Source organism: Poecile atricapillus, chromosome Z (assembly GCF_030490865.1).
Source record: "Poecile atricapillus isolate bPoeAtr1 chromosome Z, bPoeAtr1.hap1, whole genome shotgun sequence".
NCBI lineage: Eukaryota > Metazoa > Chordata > Aves > Passeriformes > Paridae > Poecile > Poecile atricapillus.
In genome coordinates this window covers 14,642,914-14,667,647 of record NC_081289.1, presented here as the reverse complement: position 1 = coordinate 14,667,647, position 24,734 = coordinate 14,642,914, and the positions used below count along the sequence as shown (strand labels likewise).

At 40.6% G+C, this 24,734-nt stretch overlaps 1 protein-coding gene across 3 annotated transcripts in view; it reads right to left on the bottom strand.

The window, feature by feature from the left end:
• LOC131573588 (neurotrophin-3-like) overlaps positions 1-24,734 on the bottom strand; it is a 49,655-nt gene that overhangs the window by 5,711 nt on the left and 19,210 nt on the right. The window lies entirely within an intron of this gene.

Genomic DNA, 24,734 nt, shown 5'->3' with positions numbered 1-24,734 from the left:
CAACCTTCTATCCACTCTAAACAAAACCCCTTTTTGCAAGATTGAGTCCCCACTTCACAGTTTGGAGCTGCAGCAAAATCAGAGCTACCCTCTGTGGATGTGAGGTGTCCTTTTATGGACAAGAAATGTGTTTTCTCCATCCTCAGTTTGTCACAGTGTGAGTTAACCTAAATCTAGACTGTTGCTTGCAGCAATGTTTTGCCTTTTTTTTTTTTTGGGGGAGGGGCAGGGGTAGGAAATTGAAGATGTTCAGTTACCATATAATTACTGTCATACCTGAATAAATACTAACTTAATGTAGATGGACCTCAGAGCCCAGGCCTTTCTGGATAAAAAAATTGCAGTGCGATTTTGCCTTCCCTCAGCATAGGATTTGCTGTTAAAATCAGTGAAAGTATTATTAAACAGATGTCACTGAGCAGGTTTCTCGCAGCACCCGGAATCCACATGTGGGGCGACACATGAGCCCACAGGATGGTGAGCAAAGCTCTGGCAAGGCTCAGCCCAAAAGCCAGAAGCATTATTCATGCCAACATGCAGCTGCATGCAATCACCGCTCTGCTCAGTCTCAAAACTGAGTGGCACTAGCAAAATACAGAAGTTGGAGCAGGTGATGAGGTGGGAAAAGTAAGGCTGGAGTTCCTTCAGGCTCTCTTTAATGTCACACTGCACACAGAAAGGAAGGGCTGGTGACCTGAGAGTTGGAGAAGTTAAAATGAGCAATTTTTCTTCTCCGTGGAGAAACCCTGTTAATGCGAAAAATGGTGAAAAGTATTTCCCTGAACTTCATGTGAAATGTCTTATGGATTTGGTGGGAAAGATGTTAACTTTGAAATTCAACCTGTAGTTTGATTTATCCTTCACAAATTATTTGCTGCAAAAGTAAAAACATTTCAGAATGAATTTTTATATTTTTCTGGGTGCAAAACTTTGACAGAAAACACAAAGCTTGGTGAGATTACAGTTTTCAGGGAGATTCATGAGGGCTGTTCAGAAGTTCCAGTCCATGACTAAAAATTGTTAGGCTGTCCATAAAGTCCAGCACCATAAGAGTATGTCTAAAGCACTATTCTAGATAGGAGAAATGGGTGTTATTGGAAAGCCGCAGCTGGGTTATGGCCTTGGCTGTGATCTGGTTATAAGATACATTAAAAGTTGAGGAGTACTGCATTTGGTGAATGGCTCTTTGCCCAAAATGAAACTGTGTTCCTGTCTGAAATGAAGGTAATTTGAAATTTATTTGGCATGCGTGTTGTTAAAGCCATAAAAAGGAAAGGAAAATGTAAAACATTAAAATGTTTATCTTTTCATATTTTCAAAGCAAATAATTCTGGTGTTTCTGGCCATGCCTCAGAAGTTCCACAATGCAATTCACAAAGTGGAACAACTGCTTACTCAGTGCAGCCCAGTGAGTAAATTATCTATAGAGGGGACTTAGATTGGAGGCAAGGTTTCAGCATACATGTGGTGTCTGAGAGAATACTGACTCAAATTCCAGATTCCAGAGGGGCACAGGATTCTGTGGACCTCAGCAGAAGCTACTTCAGCACACTCAGCTCTTTCTTTGGCATTTTGGAGAATGGTATAAAAATTTCACAAGAGTTCAATCCTTCACATGACTTTTCCTCTTCTTTCATTGTTCTTTTTTATTTTTTTCTTAATTTGGATTGTTCATTTCAGGGGGAAAGATTTTGCTCAAGATAAGTTTTTCGTGGCTAGCTGATGTTAGTGAGATATTTTTGTTGTTCTTTATGGTGCTTCTTGGAATTTTACACATGTGAATTCCTGACAAAAGTTCATTTTGGTTGTGTTTGTGGCTGGTTTGCACTAAGCAAGTTTGACTTTGAAAATGCTGACATTTGTGACTCAGAGGAGAAAAGCAAACAGCACAGAAAAGAAAAGCTCATGCATTGCAAATCTGGTTGGTCTCCCAGCTGTGGCTTATCTTTACTCTATTTTAATGGTTTGTGTTAGTGCGGTATTAATTCTGTCTTAGCTAGGTGGCTCAGGGAAGGTCTAAATTTAAGAGAAGTAAATAAGCTTATCTCTTCCTTACACTGATAAATTCAATCACTAATAAACTCTGGAAAACCACCTTCTGCTCTTTTCAGACTCACCACTTTATGTAGTAGTGAAAAATTTCGTTTAGTTTTGTTTGTGGTAATTTAAAATATGTGTATAGCTTTATTCTGGTCAGCTTCTGAACATTCCATACAAGGAAAGAGCAAAACATAATTTAAAATGTTCTGCAGAAAGCATGAAATCCTAGTACTGTGAGAGACTGCCTATGTATTTACTTGCAAGTCACTGCTAAGAGGAGCTGGAATAGAAAGAAAAGTGACTGGTGAATTTTACATTCAGCATTGTAATACTCCACATGATTTATGTAAATCGGCTTGAAGTGTTTGGCACTTTCTTAAAAATTTAGGAGCAGCTTCTGTTCTTCAGACCCAGCTACTAATGATCCTTTGTGGTGGCTGACAGCTTTTCCAGGCTTTCACCAAGGAGGAAAGTGTAATTATTGTCATTGTTTGCTGAACACTGCTTTCACAACCTCCCAAGTCATGGATTGCCCCATTGATTCACTTTTCCTAATAACTACGTTGGGAAGAAATGCAGCCCTACTCCTCTGTGCTTTGGGGGACATGGGAAAGGTACAGAACAAGAAAAGCATTCTGAACATTCAGAAAGGTGTGAATGTGAAACAACTGTGTCTGAAAATTTGCACTGTGTTTCAGAGTAGTTATCAACTGTTTATACAATATGAGTTTATGAAGGTAGATTGCTGCAGAGTGCTGAATGTCCTTGCAGACAGCCTCCTGAGCTCTTCCACTTCTCAGGATATGGAAATTTCAACACATACATGTTGAAGCTAAAGCTTTCACAAGAACCAGGTCCTCTAACAAGCTGAAGAATTCAGAGCCAAAATCAGGTGATGGCAGCCCAAAGTGCTAACCCTCCCATGCTGAGGGCCAACCAAACTTGGACCACTGGGTGAGGGGATTTGAAGCTAATCCATTCCCTTGGCATGCTGGCAGAGGAGAGCAGCTACACATCTGAGGGACAGCCCACCAAAGTTTCTTCATCTCTGCAGCAGTTGAGAGGTGTATTAATTAATTTACTCAAGGGCATTTATGAAAGAGAAGACACATCTGAGCACTTAGCCTCAGTAGTCTACAGAGAATGGTATATACCTAATTTATTATGGAAATGGAATTCAGCACACAGGGTCACTGACGTTTCATCTTCGAACGACTAGTTGAGCAAAGCACAACAGGACAGCTGCTTACCTGAGTGTGTAAAACTCCTCTGCACTTTGAACCAACCCACAACTCTGTGGGGGTGACCATGACCCTACTGGTCAGTGAGGAAAGCTTTTCCAACCAGTTTTGTGATAACACCAGTTTTGAGGGGGCACTTTTGTGATAACACCTCTGCAAGAAGCAGTCTGTGCTCTGAATGGTCAGATGACCTGTGTGGAGTCACACAGATGATTGCAATGGCATGTGTGTGCCTACATTGGATCCTTCCACAGATATATCTGTGCTTTTTGGAGATCAAGAGGAGCCTGCTGTACATATACCTGCCTGATTCCAAGGGAAAGGTCAGGAGCAGTTCCTGCTTACCTCACTCTTTGGAACAGCTGCTGCTTCTCACATCTTGTGCACAGTTAATTCTGGTCAGGTTTTGGCCCTGCACCTCCCTTCCCTGCCACCAACACCAGGGCACTTGAGAGCTCCCTGGGGATATCTGGCACTCCCCAGCATCCTCTCACAATCTCCCTGGGGGACTGGACTATTAGTAATGTAAATAGTAATCAGCTGTCCCAGCTACATCCCCAGGTCCGTAATCGGCTATAGAAGTAGGCAGCCTTTTCTCAGTCACAACAAGGTTCTTTTCTATTCCAGTTCCATCCCTCACTGACAGTTCTGTGACATAATTACATGTTTACACCTGTCATGCCCTGATTGCCATGGTATCATTTTGCATTAAGCAGCTGACTGATTAATCTGTGTATTGAGGGGTCAGAACAAGGGGTTTGAAGGCTGGGATCCCAATTTCCCTGGTGTGTTGGAAGAGTTTTGTCAAATCAAAATGTCTATTTTTTACTTTCTGTATCTGCAAAGGAAGGAACTCTGTGGAAAGATTGTTGTGTTTTATTACTCTGGGTATTTACCCTGACATCCTTTGGGTTCTTCCTCAAAGAGCTGGCTGGTTTTCCCTACGGAGAGAGTAAAGGCTGGGAGAATTGGGATTGTTCAGCCTGGAAAACAAAACGTTTTGGGATGACCTCACTGTGGCCTTGCAGTGCCTGAAGGGAACCCACAGGAAAGATGGAGAGAGACTCTTGACAGGGGCCTGCAGTGATAGGACAAGGGGCAATGGCTTCACACTGACAGAAAGCAGGGTTAGATTGGAGATGAGGAAGAAATTCCTCCCTGTGACTGTGGTGAGGCCCTGGCACAGGTTGCCCGGAGAAGCTGTGACTGCCCCATCCTTGGCAGTGTTCCAGGCCAGGCTGAATAGGGCTCTGAGCAACCTGGGCTAGTGGAAGGTGTCCCTGCCCAAGGGACACCCTGCAGGGAGTGGGACAAAGTGACCTTTAAGGTCTCTTTCAGCCCAGGCCATTCTGTCATTCTCACATCACCGATATTAGAGCAATCCATAAGTTATTTCTCTTGGTTATTACTGTCAAAGTAGGAGTACTGCAATTTGTCCCTTTTTAGAAGAGCAGAAACTGGAATACACAGAAGTCAGCTGATATTTGCAAGGTCAGACAGGTTGGGGTTTTCATGTTGCACTGGCTGGATCAGGGAACTCCACCTGTAATTCTGTTTGAAAATTTTATCTATCAATGAAAAACATCAATTACAAGGAAATAAAAACAATAGCATCCTAGAGATAAAGCTGTAGTGGGGTAAATAATTTCCACAAAAGCTGAAGCATTTCTTCATATTATTCACTGTGTAACTCTGAAAACTGCCCAAAGTACAAAGAAATCTAAAGGTCATGTCCATAGCTGAATAAATAGCTTGACTTGACTGGACTTCTACTAATTTTACAAAAAGCAGATTTGCTCAGATTTTTGCACTTGCATATTTTTTTCCTCAGAAGTAATTTTCAAACAGAAGAGTAGCAAGCTCCAGAAGTAAAACATGGTAGCAGATAATTTAAGTTGATACACTGTGTGTTAATCTTTTCATTGCTGTTTGTTAATAGCAGTAGAACTAAGCAGCAACCTAAATTTGCAGCTGAATTTGGAGAGGATGCAAACAGCAGTGAGTGAAGAGAAATACAATCTCTACTGAGGAGATGAAGAAAAAAAGACATTGGCAGAAAATTACAAAATGAAAGCTGAAGTAGAAATTAAAATCTCATATGCTGGAGAAATATTGGTATTGAGCAGTGATATACAGAGGGGAAAATAAATTTAGAAAGGAGCAATACCTGATCATACCCAGGAATGATCTAAAAATTTGGAAATGCACAGCATTTAATATATGCTAATACTGGGGCATTTCACTGCAGAGCTGGAAGGGAATTGCTGCTTCTTGTAGCACAGCAGTAAAATTGGGAAAGCTGCGAGAAAGTTGGAAGGTATTGTCATACAAAAGGAAAATCAGGAAAGAGAAGCAAAAACGACTGAGAGTTGTAAAACTGACCTTTGAGGAAATTGCCTTGAAGGTGCAAGCATTTGCCTTGAGCTGGCAAAAAGCACATGACAGAAAACCCAGGGCAAAGATCTGGACAGTGTAAGCATTGGGGAAAGGGAACATTCGCTTTGGGCTGGGGCAAAGGAGTGCAATCAGGAAAAGTGGGATTAAGCTGAGGAAAGGGAAGTTAGGCTGATCATCAAAAGCAGTTTTCAAGCTCTGCAAGATGTTTGTAACAAACCCAAAGCCACACCAAAGAGGCCTGGGTTTCATGTTTCTTTGCAGCACTGAAACTCCATGTAAGTCTTTTCTTGAAACAGTTTGAAGATCCATTAACCTGTCAAGCCAACCTGGACCTACTTTGGCTCAACCAGCGCTTATTAATTGTTTTGTATTAAAGTCAGGCAGTAGATGCAGTTCCTCTTATTTTTGTCAGAGAGATGCTTTGAGGGCTTAAGCTGTCCATAATTAAAGTTGAGAGCAGCCTTCCAGATGAAACTCACTTCTTTCACCTCCCCACAGTTCTGGCTCTTCAAGCTTGGCCTTGTAACAGATTGTCCTGATTGCTCCATTTAAAAATGCCAGAAGTGGATTTTTTTTTTAACTTGGTTGTAGGAGGAAAAGGGGGAAGCACCTCTCAGATTATCAGAATTTTGTCCATCTCCTGTTAGGCTATTTTGAAAGAGCAGCCTGCTGGAGACCCTGTGATGCTGGATGGTCTGTCATGTTTTTACATTTATATTGCCTCTGGACAATTCATTTTTTTAGGGGGGAAAAAAAAAAAAAACCCTGCAGAAAAAAAGAAGTTTTAAACCACTATTTGCTAGTTTTTCTAATACTAGGAAGTTTGAAATGAAAACTGTTTTCAGCTTTGACTTTCAGGGTATCATTATTTCACAGGATTTTATATTGATAGCAAAAGAATTCCTGGGTTTTTTTTTGTTTGTTTCAGAAGCTGAAAACATCTTCTGTAGTTTTTAACATCTTCTGATTTCCTCTGTCTTTTGTGAAGTAAGGAAAACAGTGAAATCAAGCAAACAAACAGAATAAAGCAAGGGCTGCAAATTCAAAAGTGTTAGAGTCTGGTTATGAAAGAATCTTGTGTTCCTAAGTCTGATTCGTGGGCACAGACAGGACTTGCACCTAAAAGGAAAAAGAAATATAGGAAATATAGGGAATGCTAGTTAGAAATGAAGTGAGTTTTTGTTTGGGTAGAATTAAAATAGATCCTAAAGTTACGCTATTTTTGTAATTTTTTTTTTTAAAAGGCATTTATTTATTTTTCTGAGAGTTCTGCTGTGACCCTTGAACACAGATGTTTGCACTGAGGGTATAGAATCACTAGATCACAAAATCATTAAGGCTGGAAAAGATCTTTAAGAGCATCAAGTCCAACCTGTGACTGACAAGCACTTTGTCACCCAGCCTAGAGCACTGAATGCCACATCCAGTCATTCCTCGGACACTGCCAGGGGTGGGGGTTCCAAACCTCCTTAGGCAGCCCCTTCCAATGTTAAGATGGTTTAGAAGGACCAACATTACTGCTCTGGAGTTTGTTCCAAGCACTGAGCCTTGCCAGGGAAGAGCAACTTCGTTTCACCCAAAGCTGCACCTGTGTTTGCTTTTCCAAAGCCTGTGACTCAAGGTTTCCCTGAATCCATGCAGAAATACATCCACGACACTCTGTGAATCAAAGGCTGCTCTCTGAATTGCCTCTCCCTATTCCTCAAAGGTTCACAGCCCCCCAGATATAAAAAATCTGGTTAGGCTTTTTCCAGGTGCAAAGTATCTGATGCAGCATTCTTAAGAAAAGGACCCCAGGCCTGACCCAAATATTTTAAAACCACCATAGGAACTCAGAGAAATCAGCATTAATTGGAATACCGTGCAAAACTTTTGCACAGTAAGGGAAGCAGGGAATGACAATGTAACTAAATACAGCTGATGTTTGAACCTTATTTTAACATACAGCATGCAACTGAATTGTTTCCATCAGAACTATGGTCAAAAATTAGCATTGCTGTGTATAATTAATATCTTTTCCATGCCCTTTGCACAGGTGCAGTAGCTCACTCACAACCAGCTTAAAATGATGTTTTAAAATTCATTCTCAGAGAAAAAGAAGTCTTGTATTTCTGATAAAACACAAGTGTTTTGGTGGGAGGAAAGTTTAGAAGTTTGCTTCTTTGCAAAAGATGTCAGACTTTAAAAAGAGCTTTGTACAGAAAGAACTTATCTGTTCTGACCTGTTAAATAAGCTGGTTAATAGGAGATATCACCTCTACCAACAAATTCTCTCAGTGAAATCATGAGGGCTCTCCTAGAGCTGCTCCCAGGTGCAAAGTGAGACCCTTGAGCCTTTCTTATGGAGAAGATCTCACAAATACAATGTGTGCCCATGACAGGCTTCTGTTTTTTCCCAATGTATCTGAATCTTTCAAAAAGCCATTGCCCATTTAGAGAAAAAAGTCATCCTGCTAATTTGCATTAGTTTACAGCAAATTGTTTACACATAAGCCTGTCCTAAGGGTAAGGACTGTTCTGGCAAATTCAGCTCCTCTGCATTTTTTCCCTGGTAGAAAATCTGCCTGAAGAGGAACTTTGTCATAGAGTCCCCCAGTTCATCGATGTGCATGTGGATAAAATTTCCTGTATGTAATTCTCCTCAAGATGTGGAAGTGTTCCAGTTTTAACTCTCAGTTCACACTTCACCATGAGTTTGACTATATTTGGGGATTAATGCTTAAGGGTGGTGAGAGTATTCTGGTCCCAGTCTAGCAGAATATCTGATTTTTAAGTTTGTGAGTGAAGTGCAGACTGCTCACACATTCAGCTCATGGCTGAATGCTCTGTTAATTTCCATCCAAAATAATTTGCAAATTAGGATCTCTAGAAGCCTGTCCAAACTCAAAGCATGATTTCTGTGTTCTCCCACTGCACTAATGCAAGCTCTGCACCTCTGCCAGGTCCAAAACTCATCTGAAAATGGCCTTGGTTTTTGGAAACCATGGCGGTTTTTCTTATCTTTCAATCCAGATGCCATTTTGCTGTTGATACACAATGCATTCCCTGCTCCCCCTCGCCAAAAATCCTTGCAAGGGGTGTTTTAGACCTGGGAGCATTATGACACATGCTGTCTCTTACCAAGCATATGATCTCCAGATATTTGACAGAAAACCAAAGTCTTAAACTGGGCATGCGAAGGAGGCAAGTGACATGTACCACAGCTGGCCTTACCTCTCCTTATACAGTCACTAACTTGTATGGCTTTTTAGAAAAACCCTTCTTACTGAAGAAATCATAGTTATGAAAAATATTATAGAAGGGCAGGGTAGAAGTAATTCTCAGGGTACGAGAACCAGGAAAGAGTAGTATTTTAGCAGACTTTTGGTCACCTCTTTTCAGATGCACATTTATACATTTCCCAAAAGGATCCTACTCACATCTAAGCACCCCAAAATTCACAGAATCATAGTCATGGAATGGTTTGGGTTGGAAGAGACCTCAAGGATCATCTAGTTTCAACTCCTCTGCTAGCAGAAGGTCAGAGAGGGCTGCTGTTGTTTTACAGCTTGGAAAGTAAAACCCAGGCAGGTTGTGTGACTTTTCCTAAGTTATGCAGGCCAAAGCTCACATGGGAAGAAAATGGGAGAGTGGGCCTTCAGCCCTTCCTCTCCTGAGGTCTGGGCTGGTCTAGGTTAGTTCTACACACTGGATTAGCCTCTTCCTTCAGCTTCTTCCCCAGACTCTGCTGGCCTTAACCAAAGCTGGCCAAAATCAGAAGTAATTCCATGCCATGTTTCTTCTTAGTGAAGTGGTAGAAAAGGGAAACAGTCCTTACTCAAGTGAAGTCAGGAGTAGCTGGGAAGAAGCAGAAGGGAAGAAAAAGGATGTGGAAAGATTTGCCAAAGGTGTCTGTGGCTGGCTCACGCACAACATCTCAGGTGCCTTGAGGAATTAAGAATAACTTGGAATGAGCTTTAAAAAAGGATAAAGCCAATGTAAATCAGCTGTAACAGTTCAGTAGTTTTCCCCAGGAATCAACAAAACAATCAAGGGAAGGGTTTTTAATTCTGCACATAGGAAAAGCCTGATTCTAGACTTCAATTTGCACAGTAGAAATCCCTGATTAAAAAGGAGCCAAACACTGTTGTGCTTCAGGAAGTAAGAGAATTAGGGATGCTTACTTTGGACAATGGTGTAACTTTACAGCCTATACGAGGGGAGATGCACAGCTGCATCTCCCCAAGAGCGGGGAATTGAATATATTGTGAGTCAGTCACAGTTCCTCCCTATCTTCCCTCCACCACCACTTGCACTCCCTTTGCTCTGCTGCAAAAGTCAATTACTTCATCCTCCTTTTTTTTTTTTTTTTTTTTTTTCATGGAGCAGTTTACTCTCCCATGCTCCCAGCCAGCTCTTTTGGCGAGTGAGGAAGCAGAGTGGGGTGAAGTTTGGGCTCTCTGCACTCCTGTCATCTCAGCATCCCCTCTCCACCCACTTCCTCTCAGTAGGGAGTATTGGGTGAGCAGTCCCTGCTCCTCTGGCTGCATGAAGAGTTGTTCTGAGCAAGCTGAGCTTGAGCAGTCATGTTCAAGCAAAGCTGGGAGCAAAGCTGGGAAAGGGCAGGGAGCGGGGGGACGGGACAATCCTCCCTCCCTTTTATATTCCTGATTAGGCACCAGCACTGACAATGTGTGGTGAGTAGCAAGTGCATCCTGTGCAAATTGTGAGGTAAAGGCCTGTGTTCAAATGAGATAGGTTATTACTAATGCTGCAAAACTGGGGAGCATATTCCCTGAGACCCGGGAAGGACCTTCCTAACCTGCTTGTGGTCTGTTACCAGAAAATATGGAAAGGAGCCCACTGCAAAAACAAAACAAAGCAATCACATCCTTAGGAACTTTGGGGAGGCAAACATATGGGGGAACTTTTTACAAAAGCTGAGAGATCAGTCAATATCTTGGGATAACTGCATGTAAAGGGGATAAAAAGTTCTCAGGCCTTTTTGACAGTGAGAACACAAAGAGCTTTGCTGAGCTACACACAGGAATAAAGGGCTTTTTCAATGGAAAGCAGCTTTTCCTGCGGATGACACTGATGGGAAGCTTACACATATCCAGGAGATATCTCCTGGGCCCTCCCAGGAAAAGACAAAACCACACACGAGCCTCTTTTCTGTCCTGCACTCTCATCATCTCACCCTAAACCAACATCTCTGGGCTGAGAGCACCTCAAGCCTCAGAAATTTCTTCTTTTACAGTGTCATGAAGACCTCTTTCTTGTCAGCATTTTTATGAGGGCACGGTTTGGGATATCAAACCTCTAGAAGGGCTTTGATTGAGTTATAGGTGAGTGGAAAGTAGAAGACAACCTGGCAGGTCAAGCCTGGGGGATTCAAATTGTCTGGACCATAGAACTCAGGGGCATGTGCAGAAGTTGGGTTTACAAGCAAAATACTTTGCTAGAGTTATCCAGCAAAGATAAGACACATATTTTTAGACTGCTAGAAATTAGGGGAAATTGAAAAGGACATTTATTCCCATTTTAAATTATTAAATGGAATTATGCTTGGAGACAGTTGTGTATATGCAACTCTTAAAAATTAAAGCTTGAGGCCAAACTCTGCTTTTGGTCACGCAGAAAGCAGGCGACTACAGACTGAGTTGCATAAAACTGAGGTCATAATCTGGCATAAAGTCTGAGCTGGCTTGGTTTTCTCTTCAGCTAATGTCAGTACTGGTAAACTGTTATGAGGAAATCCAATAGGGAATGGGTCAGGTGTTAATGCTCATAATCAGCATGATTCCAAATAAACTGGAGGAATTTAAGAAACATTGCTGTGTCTTTGGCTTAAAAGTTGCTTGCATAGACTTAAAATAACTCTGCAGACTTGTGTGGTGCTGCTTCAGATTTACCTGGATGAAGAAAGTGTGACTGTTTTTGGAAGATCTTTCTGTTGCAGATCTCTAACAATATTGAAAAATGGAATATTCAAATGTCTGAACAACTAGCTGGTAAAACAAAATTATTTTCTTGTCCTCCTTTCTGTGCTCTATCACCAAGCTGAAGCTAAGATAAGCAGTTCACCAAATTCTTTCCTTTTCCTTAAATTTAGGATTAATACTGAGCTTCGACAGCTTAGAAGCTGGTTGTGCTTGTCTACAGCTATGTGGAAGAAATTCCTTTAAATTTAATTTAATTTAAATTTTATTAATTTTTAATGTTTTAATTTTTTAATTTTAATTTTAAATTAAAGATTAAATTCCTTTAAATGCTTTTCCTTTTCCTTAAATTTGGGATTAATACTGATCTTAGACTGCTTAGACATCTTAGGAGCTGGTTATGCTGGTCTACAGCTATGAGTAAGAAAAAAACAGCATTACTGCGAGAAAAGAGATTAGTTTTTCTACATTCTAACAGAAGAAATGCCTTTAATGTAGGTATCACTACACAAAAATATATTGTAACTTCATTGCCTTCCTCATAACCTGCAATTTTTGGCAATGAAAATGAGAGTTTTATACACAGTGTAAAGACAATAAATTATTTCTCAATATTTCTCATTTTGTTTCTAACTGAAGAGAAAGTTTCTTTTCTACAGTAAGGTCTCAGATTATAGATTTGAAATTGAAGTTCTGGATTAATATTCAATATTTTCCTTCAGGAGACAGAATCTGAGATACATAGCAGGTGGGCTGAGGAACAACTTGTTCAAGGACAGTTTTGTACTAAAAAGTCTTCACTTATAAGACTCCTAGTGAAAGCACAAGAGACTACAGCAAAAGAAGGTCTTTAAAACATTACTATTGAACCTTAAAAATATAGCCCTTAAAATGTTAGTAGCTCTTGTCTTTTGTGCTCTGGGAAAGCAAAATTGCAGCCCAAGGAAAATGGAACAAACCAAACCTCACAAACACCATTGTTGGGAAGGTGTAAAGGAGAATAAATAATGCCTATCCTTTGGAGCACAAACAGTGGTTGCCTCGCTTAAACAAATACACAAATAAATAGGAATTGTATTGCTTTTGAAGCTTCCATGGTTGTAAATTTCCTTATGGAGTGCCCTGTCATTTTCTTTCCTGAAAACATTCATGTTCCCTGCTTTAGTTGTAACATGTTCCATATGTCACATTGCCTTTGTATGAAACAGTTCAGACTCAGCTCTCCTTTCATCCCCCTGACCTAATTTTAAGGTCTTACTGCTGTGGAGGACTAATCTGGATTGGTTTGATCAGACCCTCCTATTTTATAAATGCCATTTAACTCACCACAACCTTTTCCCCCCCTTTTCCATAACAATAAGCCCAACCAAGTTGTTCTTTGTTAAGTGTTATTCTTATAAACTCCCTTAAAATCAACCTTTAATTAAACAGTGCTCTCTGACTCAGTTCATTATTGTACTACTGCTTTCATTCAATTGAATTTTTGAAGTAATGCAACACAGAAGCTTAATTATCTTCTTGTTTTCCTGATTGGTATTCTCTGGAGTAAATGCCAAGGAGGATATGTTTTTGCTAAATTGTTTTTTTTTATGCTTAGCATACAACATAATTTTTTTTTCTGGCTCAAACACTTCTTTTGATCTTAATTTTTGGAATAAAGTGCATTTAGCATCTTCACAAGCTTTTTAATTTTTTTTCTTTATGCTTTCCCATCAGTCTTCTGTGTATGATATGTCTGTGTTTAAATATGGTCCAGATTGCTCAGTTTACTAATTCAAAAATTCTCACTCTTAGTGTTCCCTGTGCCTCACCTCTTTTTCTAACACTGGTTTAGACTGGGAGAAATTCCACTGCAGGTGATAAAGTGAAACTTGTGCAAGCTAAGCACAAGTGACAAAAGAAGGGCCCCCACTCTTTCTGATTCTGTTCTATCAATATTCCCATTCTTCAAATGTTCCAAACCATAATCCTGACACGATGCCTTTTCAGTGGGTTAATCTGCATTGCTATCGGTCAAGTTTCTGTTTGTTCTGCTGGTGGGGAAAAAAAAATCAAACTGTTTTAAAAAGGATCACATAGAAAAGTTGCACGAGCTCAACCATGAAATTTTAACTGATCCTGTATCAAAGAGGCACTGGTGTAAAGCAGAATCAATCAGGGGCTGCAATATTAGGAAAAATTTCTCCACAGAAAGGGTTGTAAAGCATTGGAACAGATTACCCAGGGAAATGGCAGAGTCACCATCCATGGAAGTGTTGAAAACAGATGTGAATATGGCACTCACACAGCTTAGTGGTGACCCTGGAGCTGCTGGGTTACCAGTTGGATTTGGTAATATCAGAGGCCTTTTCCAACCTTATCAACCCAATGATTCTGTGATTCCATGTTTCCTCTTGCCTCTGACACAGCCACATGGGCAGAAGACTTTCTGAATCTGTCTGTCAGGGACGGATCTTCATTCTCTCAGTGTCTCTGCTTGTGGAAGGCAGCTCCATCTACCTATACATGATTATGTCTCTGTTTTTTTCCAGATTGACGCAACCTGGTGAACATGCTGTAAGCCCAGGCCAGATCTATGCTACTTTTTTTTTTAATTTTATTTTTTTAAATAAAAGTCTCTGTCAGACAGAGGTTTACCCATACAGGATGGACACATATGTTGTTGCAATGTCCTTGTGTCGTACAGCTTATGCTTGGGAAAGGCTCTGGTGGTGGTGAAATCCTTTTTTATTTTGTTTATTTTTGTCATCTCCTGTCATCCCATTAGAGCTTTTTTGGCAGAGGCAACTGCCTAAATTGTGGCTCTAGACAAGCCCTTTTGTTCTCCTCAGCTTCAGGAAACTTGTGATTTGGTATTTTAGAGTATTTATTGTCATGATATTCCCACCAGGCTGAATGGTGCTTCAGTGATTCCTGTTGTGCAGGTGAAAATCTTCCTGCCAAAGAGAGAAGCTGACCTGCCTGAGGTGCACAGGAGGCCTGTGGTATGACAGAGCTGGAGTGTAAGAAGCCAATTTAAGCAGAGGCCAGAGAAGTTTCTGGGTCTGAACCTGCTGGTTCCTGCAGCAGCATACTTCCTTTAGTAGTACCAAAAATTATTTTTGTTTTGTGCTGTGACTTGTGGTTAGCTTCTTTGGTTTCCTAAAAAATCAAACTGCAACAGAAACTCCTTCAGCAGTTTGGATGTTCTTAAATTTTTATGCTGCGTGGATTGCCTGATACCAATGGCTCCAAGATTCTCTCCCTTGGCTGGACTTCTCTCAGGGGGAATAGCACTTCCATCCTTTCTCTCTGGCTGTCTGGTGAAAGTTAAACACCTTGAGATCCTCTCTCAGCAGTGGCCAAGTGAAAAGTTAATTAGGAGGGACTTAGAGAAAGACACACAGGCTGTATCAGCACATCAGACTCAGGTATGACAGAAATTGCTGGGAATTGGGTTAGATGGGCTATGGAGACATGGAGAAACACTTCTGGATTTTGCCCCTTTTTCTCTGTTGGAACCCCTCAGTCTGTGCAGCACACAGCAGTTGTTTCATTCCCTCTGCCACAGCCCCAGTTTCCCCTAGTGTCTCCTCCACTAAGTGCAGCTATACAAAGTGTTCTTTTCTCTGCCATCTCTGCACAACAGCTGACAGAAGAAAGAAGAGCTGCAAAACATAGTCCCCCCCTTCACATGTTGTTAAGCAGGTACTTTTTTTCTCCAGAGAAGTCCATGAACACTTTAGCTCAGGTGGGCAAAGCAGGACAGGCTTTGAATGCAGAAAATTGAGCAAAATTATCACAGAGTGATTGAGCTTTACATCTCTACTACAGTTTTGTTGCTTAGAGCCCTGCAAAGCTGAAGTGGTGTTATTTTAAGTGTACAGAAGAAACGGGTGTTGCACTATAATTTTTCTGCTTTGCAAGGAGTTGAAAATGCTTTAAATCTCTGCTACTCGTCTCAGGTACAAAGAACATAACAGGGGTTTGAACCACTATTTAAAATTGAGAAGAGGCACTTAAAAGCCATGGAAGTCTCAAAGTCATGAATCTGGGAAGAAGAAACATGAGTCAAAAAGTTTACAAGTTGACCATCTGAAAATATTTTGGGTTCGGTTCAACAGATCAAAACAGCTTATTTGACTTAAAAACAAATAAACAAAATATGTTTAAAAGCACAAATGGTTTAACTGTTTGAAGTTAACAGGCCTTCCTTCCACATGGTTTGAATTTAATTGATTTGATTTTTCTGATTCAAAACCCTTTTCAGGAATTTGGGAGACTGGGATGTATGAGTGTTTATTACAATGTGAGACTCTCACGTGATTTCCTTAGGAAGTCTATGACTTGAAGGATAATATCATTACTGTGGAATTGTAAGATCTAACAATGTTATCCACAGGATCTGAGGAACAAGGATATAAAAGCCTTGAAAGTCTATTTTCTCTGACAATGCAGGCACCTGATATTTTTCTAGAAAGCCAGATCTTCTGTAGTTTAGCAGCACTGAGTCATCCCACTGGTTTGCTTCACTGTGAGGATCTGGCCCTAACCTGAAAATACTCCGATGCTTTGTGAAATTATCTCATTCAGTGAAAAAACAATGAACCTTGATTGTCAGCATGTGTCACACAGGACACACTGGTTTTGGTTTGATGCCAGCACACTTTTTCACCAGTTCTGAGACTGGCAACTTAATTTCTTCATGAGAAATTAAAAAAAAAAAAAATCTCTCTTCTCCTCCCTGCTACCCACCTTTGCTCTTCTCCCAGCTGTCATCACTGTTTACAGTTTGAGTAAGTGAAAATATATATTTACAAGTACAGCTTACTGCTGTGTTTGCTGGTATAGACTGCCTGAGGGCATATCTGGGAATAGAGCTCCCATCTCCATCCAGAAATACGCCCCTTCCTCTCATCAGTCTTGTTTTCTTAAGCTGAGTGTTCAAAGCTCTTGGATTCTGAGTTTTTGGGAGGGAGGCTGGTGCCTTGCTTTGTGCTGGGACGTGAGCACTGTTGGATCTGGAGCAGTAAGTGATGCTCCCATCTCTCCCCAGCAGGGAAGGCCAACCCTCCTGCCCTTATCAAGCATCTCCTGCTTGGGGAAACTGCAGGCTGGACTAACTGAGATTACAGAGCAGGAGAAGTGTTGTGTCCCTGCCCTGCAGCTGACTGGCCTCACCTCGTGGGGCTGGGTATGAAAGCAGACCTAGGAGAAGGTTTTATTTTCAGCTGCAGCCTCATGCTGTGGCCCTTTTCTTGGCTGGATGTGCCCATCGGACAATCCCACAGCATCCTGGTTGCCTGCCACCTGCAGATGCCAGAAGCATGTCCCCATTTCCTCTCCCCTTACACGAGGAATTCTGCAGGGTCTCATTCACTACGACACAGAAAAAATGCATCTCAACAGTTTGGGGGCAGTGAGGCCAGATCCTGACCAAGGCCTCCAGATGTTATTGCAATGGTAATTAAAAATATACCATAACTATGTGAATGTTGTACAATACATTTAAAATTGTGCTTTTAAAAGCGGTTTATAAAAATGTTGCCAACACCCATGGTCTTACCATAACTTGGCTTCAGCATTGTGCAGATTGTGTTTGTGGTATTCCAAGTGCTCAGGACTTTGAGTCCTGCTGAGACCAAGGAAAAGCTGATGGGTCTTGAAAATTTTGCAGGATTCCTCCTCAGAGGTCTTGAGCTAGCCAGAAATGAGTGTCCAGTGGTTAAGTCACTACCCTTGTTCAGCTCCTAACTCCCTTGGGAATTGCCTTTATAAGTTTGGGAAAGATATTAAGGACTTGTTTATGCTGCTAAAATTAACTTAATTTTTTTTTTTTTCATCCTGCAGCATTACTGACGAACATGTAGCTGCTACATGTTGCACTAGTAAAGACAAAACATGTTCATTTTAGTCTGAGATGTGTTTATTTGGGTTAATTCAGTAGCACAGTTGAAAAATTTGTTTTATAACTAGAATGCATTTAGTGGTTCTGAAGTAAAAGAAGAATACAGCTTTTTTAAGCTACTTTTCTACCGGTGAAATGGGAATGAAAGTAATTAATCCCAATGACACTATTGAGATACTGTGGTTACTGTAAAAACTGAGGTTATATTTGTGGTGGGAGCTGCTGTGGGAGATGAAGATAGCTCTGTACCCAAGATTCCCTGGATATATTCAAGTATGGACAAAAATATATTTAGATATTTGTCTCAACTGCACATTTCATTCATCTGTGTCACAACAACTAAAAATAAAAACTAGGGAAAACTATGTTTTTGCTGGCCATTATTTCCCTAGTTGCAAAATATCTGTAATAAAGTTTTGCATGAACATAGCTGCAAGTGATGCCAGACACAGACCTCTGAGACTCATGATTGATGCAGACAGTGATTGAGTGGTCTGTGGGCAGCTTGAACAGTGTTTGAGAAAGGTGTGCACCCACTCAGCCCTCACCTCCAGGAGGATAATTGCAGGGGGTTTTGCTGATGTTTTAGTGGATCATAGGATCACAGAACCACAGAACTGCCTGGGCTGGAAGGGACCTTAAAGATCATCTCATTCCAACCCCCCCTGCCATGGGCAGGGATAGCTTCCACTATCCCAGGCTGTTCAGAGCCCCATCCAACCTGACTTTCACATATTTTGGCTTGTCTGTGTAAACCATGATACCAATTTTGCTAACAAAATTTATCCAGACGCTAATTTTTGATCCCAGCTCTTTATTTGTTTTGACATAAGGCCACGCAGAATCAATTTCAGTAAAAAAAAAAAAGTGACTCTCTTAATTCTGTAAGTGTTCACATGGCCATGTAACACATGGTCTGTGTAATCGCAGAAACCGTGTGTGCAGACTCCCTTTGTTATCAGTGTGAAAACATTTGAGGTGATCACAGTAATGAAGTTTTCTTGTGGATCTGCCCCTCCTACACGTAAAACCTCACAGTGATGGCTTAGACAAGATCTTGGTTCAAGAAAGAACACAAATACATTCAGTTCCTTTCAGTGAATCATCCACTCCAGAAAAAAATAGGGAAAACCAGTATGACAGCAGGGATTTCCAAACTCTGATAAAGTGCTCACCCCCTCAGTTGACCAAGATGTTTTGGTGCCTTTGCAGTTTTCAGGATGAATAACTAAAGAGCTCTCTAACACTCTGGGAAGTGACAATTACTTTAAAGCCTGTGTCCTTTGATGGCCTTAGAAAATGGTTCATCATTTTTGGACAGGATAGGTGTCTGAGGAGAATTAATGGGATGAGTGCATCTCCCAGCTGGGAAAGTCCTGCTCCTACATAGTCTGTCAAAGACGCAGCTTCCCTGGAATGTGGGACTGATGAAAAAGAGAATCTGGTTTTATATTCCCTACACAGATAAATAGGAACACTAAGGGATTTAGCACATGCAGTCTGTGTAGAATTACCTTTTGCTGATAGTTTTGTTCTGCAAAAAAGTATGTCTCTTGGTTAGGGATGGAATGAATCACTGCAAATGTTTCAGCAAGTCCTCCCATTTTCACAATGACTCTCACAGGAAAGCATGAAAATTGTATCTAGTTCTGAAAGTATGTCAGTGAAAAAAATTCTTATCACCCTAAGAATGGACTTAGAGAAATAAATTACAAGTATGAGTAGTGTTAAGTAGTCATAGTTTCACTGATCCCAAAAAACAGACTGTCCTTGTTCTCCTGTCACACAGGTTACATGACATAATCAGAGACTGTGATCTCTGTGTTTTTCTCAATCTTTTATGACTTTTCTATTGGTCATTGGTTTGTAATTGACAGCCAGAAACATGAATCATCACATGAATACAACTCAAACAAAAATAATTTCAATTAATGAGCTTTCATGCATTTTCCCAATATGATTTTAGCTATTTTCATGTTTCTAAGCAAGCAGCTGTGTATTCTGCATGCAGCACATTTCAGTCCAGCTCCACAAGAAGTTAGTGGGAGTCTGTCTGTCTGCTTTTGGATAGATTGAATTGGACTGATAAAGGGAACACTGGGGAAACCTTTGGGAACACTTACTCAGAATTACTTAATGAGTCAAGATGAAAATACACAATCCCTCTGGTATTCCCTAATCCTCCGTGTTTTCAGTCATACTGAATGTAAAGATACTGGAGACTGGAATTTATCCCCTAAAACCACCAAACCCACAGTGAGACCAAGCAGTGGGGACTCTCATCTCTTCATATTGTTCATCTCAATGCTGTGTCAAGGACACCTAAATTCTGGGAGGTGAGGAGCGAGGTTACTTGTGGCTCCTCCAGCTTTTTCTCCCCAATACTCCCAGGCATGGCATCCAAGGTGGCACAGATCACCAGTTTGTGAACCTGAACTATCCAGTGTGAATGGTCTTCTGCATCCTCAAGCTAAACTCTAACTTCTGGTACTTCAAATACATAACCTCATGTCATTCCTGCTTTGAAAGCCTGAGAATGTGTATGGATCCAAAATCTTGACATTCTATAGATATATGAACACACTTTCAACAGCTTTTCCTTTCCTCTTTAAAGCACCACTTTTTTTCCTCCAGGGTTAATGTACTCAGATCGTACTTTTTTAATAATTTTTTTTTTAAACCAAAATTCTCCCATGAAAATGGCAACTTTATGACTGCTTGTCACTCCTGTTGGAGCTTGACTGTCTGGTGCAGTGTCTGACTGATGGCTGACCCACTTGGCACTCTTAAATTGTGCAGCAGGGACTTCTGAAATACCAAATCAGGGTCTCATCTGCTCAACAGCCTCCAGTTGTGACTGAACCATCACAGTGTGGCACGGCAAGACAAATGCTACTTTATATTTGAATCATCTGGAAGCAAGGACTTCAACAGATATGAATTAAAGTTTTCTTTAAAAGGAAACACGTGACCTGCTCCATACAGTTGATCTTTCAAAATAGTGCCCCAAGTAGGAAATCACAGCCACTATGCTTTGCAAAGCTCAAAGAAATTAAAAAGAGCTAAGAAAAAAATGAAGTTAATTGAGAATGAGTAATGAAGGAAACCAATTTAAAAAAAAAAAAGATGTAATTCTGCCATAAATATATCATGCTAATTACGTATGTATAATACTTATATTTAACAATAAAGGACATTCATCCAAGTGCAAGCAGTCATAAAAACTAGTAACATTTTCATTAAAACTAGACTAAGCTTGTCTTCCTGTCAAGCCCCTTACACTGCATAAGTGTAATTAAATGAATTTCAGCAACTTTATACTTCCTAATTTTCTTTTTTTTTTTTTTTTTTTTGGTCTGGGTCTATTTTGTAATCCAGCATCATTGCAACTGTTTCTTGTCTTTATAAACACAAAACCAATCCCCTAGGGGAGAAACTCTTTCTTAGAAACAATTTTACAGTATTAATTTTTACCTGAAAATTCAGTTTTCCAGGATTTACTCTTTGTTCAGGAGTGGGTGGCCTCCTTTTTGATTGTTGTTGTTGTTACAAAGTGCATGGAAGAAGAGACATGGAGCTTCAAACTTATGCTACACTCAGAAAGAGAGTGAGACAGATTTAATTGCCTGGAACCTATGATTTCAAAGGGTCCCTCATATTTTTAAAGACTTGCATTATCAATAATGATTATCAATCTTTTGTTTTATTTCTTGCTAGAACTGATTGCAGGAGTCTGGGTGAAATATGCCAAGGATCCTGATCTTCCATCCCACCTCTGGGATCAAACAGATATTTCACCACCTAGAGTGATTCCACCTTGCAGTTGAAAGCTGCATTGTCTGGGAAGACCACAGAACAGGGTGTGGTCTGTTGATATTTCTCTCAATGTTGGCAAATCTTTAGGTTTCCCATCCAGTTTTGGGTGGGTTTTTGTTGTTGTTGTTTTTTTCACGTTGCCTTAATTTGACTCCAGTTGGCACACCAATGAATTACAAGCATCCCGTTTCGCCTCACAAATCCTAATTGCCCTAAGGACTATATTTAATGAAGTGACTCCCACCTCAGCAGAACTGAGACTGCTTTGACTACATTACCATGATAATCAACAATTAAGTTGGCATTTGCCAGCCATAACCACAGATGTCTTCTTTGAAGTGTGGGAGAAACAGCAGTAATGTCAAATACCACAGTGTGGGAACACTTGGCATGCAACACCAGCACAAGGAAATGGAGCATTTGGCCATGCTCCTGGAAGATACTGGGATGGAAGTGACATAAATATGTAATTAGGATAATCCATACATCAACAAGCTCTGCACCTGCTTTGCTGTAAAGGTGTTGGGGAAATCATAGCACTTTTCACTGCTCTTCAGCTCTTCTGCTGTGGAGGTACCTGAGACAAACATATCCCTGCCTCTGATTTTAAGAAGGCTGCTGAGAGGCTGCTCTGACTTTGATCTCTAGATGTACAATAAGCAGAGCTGCCCCAACAATGCCTTTGAACAAAGAACCACCTTTAAATCATAGTCCAGTAGTAGTGCTCATATTTGGCTTGCTCAGTTCTCGTACAGTAAGTTCAATAGGCCTGGTGCTGAACTGCAGCACAGCCATTAATCAAAAACCCTATAAAAATGAGTTCCAGGAATTTATAAATGCATAATACAAATATGAGCTGTGAGATTTTTTTCTGTAAACACTCCATCTCAGTGATGCCTCTTGTCTCCCCAAGCACTAGCCAGCATAGCTTGTTCTTGATTCCTATCTGTCCTAACATTTTATCTTGATTTGAACCTGCTTTCCAGTTCACAGGTCTTGGGAAGGGGAGAGAACAAGAAAATTGTCAGCATCCCGAAAGCCTACCTATTTTTTTTTCCATGGAACAAGCAGGCCATGAACCCCTAGGGCTGTGACCAACTGCTTAATTTCTGGAATAAAATGGGCAGGACTGGATCCCTCCAACCCACATGCCAGCAGCCTGCCCATGAAACATCAAAAGTTCAGCATAACCCCAAAGTCCACCAAAATACTTAGGAATCTCTCCACTAACTTCATCTGGACTGGTCTATAGGGTTCTAACATCTTTGCTTTCAGAGTGATCAGAAAATAAACAGTACTGTTTGCTTTCTCTGAAGGCAGGTTCTCTCTGTTTGTGTTTTTCTTTTGTATGAAAACTCTCCACTCCTCTCCACTCCTCTCCTTCAGTTAAATCCCCAGTTTTAGCTGTCACAGATGAAAGTCTGACACTGGAAAGTATTTCCATTGGTTCCACCTCCTTCTGAGACCCCTTGACCTTCTGAAATGCTGCTGGGTCATTATTTTGGGGAGGACTGAACATGGCGATCTCTTTCTTTGCCTTCCAGGAGTGACCTGCAAAGGATTTTCCCAGTGAATTAATTTGTTTTCATGTACTCTGCAATGCTCTGTTGTGCCTTATCCAGACTGTGGTGGCATAAGTACATCTTACTCTCTGACTCAAAAAGTCTTGCCAAGTGGAGAGAAGAGTTTTCTTGTAGGTGTTTGGGTTTTTTTTAAGTTTGCTTTTAGTTTGGCATGTAAGCACACCTCATTAATTCATAAAGCACTGAAGTTATTCACTGTAGCCCAAGTAAACGGAGCTGATGTTTAATTTTTCATTTTTAAGTGCTGATGCGGAACACAATGCTGCACATGCAGCTTACAGGGCTCCCACCACTAGCATTTGGACTCCATTTTAAGCCTATAAATCACATGCTAAGTATAGTGCTTGTTTGGGTCTGTTAAATATTTCCTTCTCATTTGTTCTTATCAACATCCAGTAATGATATATACATATGTCATGCAAGACAGTAAATATGCAGACATTGCAAGGAAAAGTGCCATATCTCTGATGATTAATGCATAAATGTTTGAAACTAGCATAAAAGCTAGGGCAGTGATAACCTTTAGCAGAGCCCAGAGGAAAGAACACAGCAGATAAATGTGTTCCTCTGAAAAGCAGCAAAGCTCATGTGCCACCCAGCCTGCATTTCAGGGACTCCAGACAATTGTGTTCCCTAGTCCTGTTCACTCCCAGGTGTATTTCACTCAGTCTGAGAAGCAGGAAATTGCATTTTCATGCAATATTCTTCCACCAGCTGTAAGCTAAACCCATACTTGAAGGCTATAGCAACAGATGCATAAAGTACAGGAATCTCTTGCCACTGTGCTCATCAGTCATTTGAGCTCTACCCTTCTATTGTTCATGGTTGTACCAGATGTAGGAGGAACCTTGCCTACGTGATGCAGTTGTGAGAAGCAGCAGGTGAGACTTTGCACAGTGCTGTTGGTTCCAGCACTACCAAAAATGTAAAAGTGGAGGCGGACCTCAAGTGCTTCAACCTTAGAATGAATCTGAATGGTGCAATTGAAATTAAGAGATCTTAAGATTCAGGAAAACATCAATGACCTGTTCAGCAAATGTGTCTTAATTTTCAAAGCCAAATCCTGTTACTAATATAGCCTTGCTACAGAATGAGACCTGCACTTGTGCCTCTCTTTCTAAATGATTGTTACATGAGGAGAAAATTAAGACATGAGCCAAAACCCCATCAGCTCAAGTGGCCAGAACAGATTTTTGTTCATCTTAACATGGCAGTGAAGCAAGATAGGAACTGCTTGGCTGAAGGACCAGGCAGGCATAGGGTGTCCTAACAGCAACAGGTTGTTTAGAAAACATGCAATTTTCATCACTGGAGGCAGCTGAGAACAGGATAAACAGGAGTTTATTTACAGGCAAGAGTTTGTGAATAAGAAAATGGTGATCTCTTTATTTTCATTTATGATTCTATGTGATTTTCTTGACTGAATCTTCTACTCTATGAGATTTCCAGGGCTGCTGCAAGAGGAGAGGGAGGTGTGTTTCATGCACAAAAATGTATTTATAAATTCATGATCAATAGATAATAAAACTTGCACAGAAACACTGTGATATGTTATTTCAGGTTTTCCATTAATGCCTACTTCTGAATTCATTGTTTTTGCAAAAACACTGAACAGCAAAAGATAACAGATCTTTAAAAAATCCCCCAAAACCTACCATAAAAACAACTGGCTTAAGTTTTTCCTAAACTATTTTTCTTCCTTTGCTTATTTATGCCTCATTGTGTAAGAAAATCCCAGAATATGACACTGATTCTGTACCCATGCTACATATGGGCAGAAACCCAGGTTTGCTAGCTTGTCAGGGAATTAATTTAGCCCTGAGCCTGTCTGTCTTACTAAAATAGTTAT